Raw genomic sequence first — 4,806 nt, 5'->3', positions numbered from 1 at the left:
TCTCCAATAAGTTCTATTGGACAAACTATTAGAGCTTCAGCTTCAGCATCAGTCCTTCCAGTGAATATTCAGGGTTGATTTCCCTTAGGATTGACTGGTTTGATCTCCAGTCAGTGCTGTCCAAGGGCTCTCAAGAGACTTCTCCAGCACCACAATTCAAAAGTATCAATATCAATTTTCGTCCCTCAGAATTCTAACATCTGTACATGACTGCTGGAAAAACCATAGATTCAACTATACAGACCTTTGTCAGCAAAGTGATGTCTCTACTTTTTAATACTCTGTCTAGTTTTGTCATAGCTTTTCTTCCAAGGAGCCTTTTAATTTTGTGGCTGCAATCACCATCTGCAGTGATTTTGAAGCCCAATAAAATAAAATCTGCCACTGTTTCCAGTTTTCCCCAATCTATTTGCCATGAAGTGATGGAACCAGAAGCCATGATCTTCATTTTTTGAATGGTGACTTTTAAGCCAGTGATATATATCAATATATAGTTTATTTCTTGGATTATTAGCACATATTCTTAAACAGTTTTCCCTTTCTCTTTTTTGTGTCCATCCACTCAGGTTTTACACTGCAGCTATTGTGGTCTACTCAAATGCATTTGTGATTCCTTATTTCTCTCAGTGTTTGTAAACTTAATGAGAGAATCATCAGTATCCTAGAGGATAGTTCCTTTTACATGTGTGTTTGGTCTGACCACTCCACTGAAGAAGGGATAGGCGACCCACTCCAGTATTCTTGGGCTTCCCTTGTGGCTCAGTTGGTAAAGAATCTACCTGCAGTGTGGGAGACCTGAGTTCAATCCCTGGGCTGGGAAGATCCCCTGGAGAAGGGAAAGGCTACCCACTCCAGTATTCTGGCCTGGAGAATTCCATGAACTGTATAGTCCTTGGGGTCACAAGGAGTCGGACACGACTGAGCTACTTTCACTTCACTTGGTCCTACCACACCCTTATTCAAAGTTCATGTTCAAGCTGTGAAGGACATCTTCCACATTCTTAAATATAACAAACCTGTAATACATTTTACTTTTACATACCCTTTTTCATATGGAAGACATCCAAAAAAACTGATGCTTTTACTTACACGGAACTTTGTATTTATCACATGAACTATCCTTCATAACATCCATTCTGGCCACTTATTTGTGCTTCTCTCTTCTATTTAATTCATTGGGTATTGGTGGCCTGTATATTCCAACTAATATTATGTCTTCAACATCTCACATCTGTACATGACTACTGGAAAAGCCATAGCTTTGACTCTACAGACATTTGCTGGCAAAGTGATGTCTCTGTTTTTTAATATGCTGTCTAATTTTGTCAAAGCTTTCCTTGCAAGGAGAAAGCGTCTTTTAATTTCACAGGAATAGCTGTGAGAATTAGACCGTAAAGAAGGCTGTGGGCTGAAGAATTGATGCTTTCAGATTGTGGTGCTGAAGAAGACTCTTGAGAGTGCTTTGGATGGCAAGGAGATCAAACCAGTCAATCCTAAAGGAAATCATCTCTGAATAGTCATTGGAAGGAGTGTCTAAAGCTGAAGCTCCAACACTTTGGCCACCTGATGTGAAGAGTTGAATCACTGGAAAAGACTCTGATGCTGGGAAAGATTGAAGGCAGGTAGAGAAGGGGAGGACAGGATGAGTTGGTTGATAAGCATTGTTGACTCAATGGACATGAGCTTGATTAAACTATGGGAATTGGTGAAGCACAGGGAAGCCTGGCGTGCTGTAGTCCATGGGGTTGCAGAGTCAGACATGACTTAGTGACTGAACAACTGTAACGTCTAACCTAGAGTTGGATTAACTTAGGTAGGCAACATATATCAAGTATTACCTAAGGAAATATATCTCAAAATTAAATATATACTAAAGAAATGATAAGCATCATATGTGTTTGTATGTATCTACAAGTACATGAATATTTAGGAGCTGATTGTATTTTGAAGATAAAGAAATTGTTTCCAGCCAAGATGTTAATAAAATAAAGTAATTTATTTTATTTTGCTGCAAACTATCAAAAATGATTTTTATTTTATTTACTGAAAATATTACATGGCAACTACCTATCAAGAAGTTACAATAAAAACTCAGAGTAATCACTAAAATAAATTTAAAAAACTTCATCTACACAATTCAGTGCTAGCACTACTTAATCATCTTACAAATGCAATTTCAGTTTTATTTTTGTCTACAAGTTTTGTTTTTCTACTTGACATGTATCATTCTTATGTGAAGAAGCTAATATTTATCCACCAGAGCTAACTTTAGTGCATTGTTTAACTCTCTGTATCCTTCAGATACAGTTATAGAGCTTGTTTATTAATTTCCAGAAAGTAGGGTAGGGGGCAATATGACAATTTTAAAACAATGTCTATAATTATATTTCCCTGGGATTAGAATACTGTTTTCTGAAACATAATCATTTTCTCATAAAATATGACTTTAAGAGTAATAAAAATCTTATTTTGTTCAGCCATGCAATTAAAATTAAAATGTTTATACCAAACACCATTATGTTCTCTGAAACTTATAGACCCTGCAGTTGATCTTTAAAAGTGTAAGCTTGCTTTGACAATGATGATTCCAATATTAGCTATACAATAGAGTTTGAGATCAAGAAAATGTAGTATACAGTAGTGACATAGTCTATAAGTGAGAAAAACTCACCTACATTGTCACATCAACATTAGTTTTTTTCATGCAAAATAGTAAAATTCTTATAATAGGAATAAAATTAAATCTATTCATTTACTTACACATGTTTAAAGGAGGAGCTGTCTGCCGCTGATGTTACTGGTGCTGTTACCTACCCGCCCCGGGAATTCCCCCAACCCCATCACCCCTCTATTGGAGGAACCGCCTCCACGGCTTTTCAGCACCCAGTTCCCTGGGAGCCATTGCTTTTAGATCTTGCTGCAGGTTCAGATCCTGCTGGGAAAATGGCTCATGAATTTTCTTTGACTGATGCACTGCCTGCACCTACCCTGCCAAAACCTCTGCTGTGAGCAATACAGAACCGGGCCAACCTCCTTAAGGCTGGCTGGGTTCCAACCCTTGGAATAACCCAAGTACTCCGCTTTCTATGTGTCTGGACTCCGCCACGTGTAACACCCTCCACTCTGCATTTTGGACCCACACCAACAGAATGTCTTCCTCTGTGCCTCCCACCAGACCACCTCCTGGACCCGTGGCATCCCTTCCTCCTTCTGGGCCATCACACCCCAACCTGGGGGTCCTTATCCAGCTCTAACTGTGCCACGCCCTGGCTTAACAGGGCCATAACCTACATGGACTTGTGCCTTTTCAAGAGCTGCCAAGACAATACGGTGCACACACAGATCCAACTGCAGACGGTCCTTTAGGTCCATGGGGAACTGTGTATTCTGGACTGTGGGCACTGGGAATGGGAGGGCAGTATCCTACCCCTAATATGCCACATCCGTCTCCAGGGCCATACTCTGTTCCTCCTCCTCCCAAGCACCGGAGGCAGCACCACTTATTCCATGGGGCACTGTTCCACCAGGAGCCAGGGGACCACCAGTGCCATATCCTGCCCCTTCAGGATCATATCCCTCATCAGGACTCTATTCCACTCCCGATAATCCTTTCCTAGTGACTTCAGGACCTTCTGGTGTCACTCGGATGCCTGGTGGTGCCCATGTGAATGTTTGATTCATTTAACATGCATTAATATTCCCACAGGACTTCCCTGGTGGCTCAGATAATAAAGAATTCACTTGCAATGTGGGAGACCTGGGTTCCATCCTTAGGTTGGGAAGATCCCCTGGAGAAGTGAACCTGCTACCCACTCCAGTATTCTGGCCTGGAGTATCCCCAAGGACAGAGGAGCCTGGTGGGCTACAATCCATGAAGTCACAAAGAGTCAGACACAACTGAGTGACTTTCACACACACACACAATATTCCCACAAGCACAACTGAAATATTGTTTCCAGTTTGGGATGGAAGATCTAAACAACAAAAACCTTCAAAAAAAAAAAAAAGAAAGAAAAGAAAAGAAAAAGATGTGCGTTTATAAAAAAAAAAAAGAGTAAATTTCAAACTTCAGGCAAATTTAGGTAAAGCATTTAAAAGGATGAAAACAAAAACATTCCTTGGATTAAAACAGAAAGAAATCCCCAAAGATCCCCAAAGACTTTATAATGTAGTAAGCAATGTCCTCAACATCTTTGAGGTAAACTCAGAGATGTGTTTCACTGGACTTTTTTTTTTTTTTTAACATTTCTCAGTAATGTTTTACAGAACCACAACAAAGCACAAAGTTCAATAAAAGTAATTTCTGCCAGTCTGGCTACATATAGAGGTAGATTTTTAGAGAATCCATGGCTCTGAATGTGTAATGTTGTCCATCTTTCATGCAACTGTCTGAATGTTTCTCAGGCAAGATTTTGTTAGATCTTTAGCAGTTAGATCTCAAGATTATACTACTCTTCTGCATTGCCAGTTATGTGTAATGTGTGTTTTACTGCCAGCCAATCTGTAGTGAGGTTGACGTCACAGTTGAGGACCCTGTCTTAAGCAGGGTCAGAGTCTCCTTAGGGAAAAAATCCATTTATTCTTAAAGAAGTACTGCCATATGACCCAGCAATCCCACTCCTGGGCATACACACTGAGGAAACTAGATCTGAAAGAGACACGTGCACCCCAATGTTCATCGCAGCACTGTTTATAATAGCCAGGACATGGAAGCAACCTAGATGCCCATCAGCAGACAAATGGATAAGGAAGCTATGGTACATATACACCATGGAATATCACTCAGCCATTAAAAAGAATTCATTT

General features: G+C 40.1%; 1 pseudogene; it reads left to right on the top strand.

Moving 5' to 3' along the window:
* The first annotated feature begins 2,943 nt into the window (after window positions 1-2,943).
* LOC122683655 lies at window positions 2,944-3,676 on the top strand (annotated as a pseudogene).
* The last annotated feature ends 1,130 nt before the right edge of the window (window positions 3,677-4,806 follow it).

This window comes from Cervus elaphus, chromosome 25, assembly GCF_910594005.1.
Source record: "Cervus elaphus chromosome 25, mCerEla1.1, whole genome shotgun sequence".
NCBI classification, from domain to species: Eukaryota; Metazoa; Chordata; class Mammalia; order Artiodactyla; family Cervidae; genus Cervus; species Cervus elaphus.
Note: the sequence above shows the minus strand (reverse complement) of the source record. Positions and strands in the feature narration are given on the sequence as shown.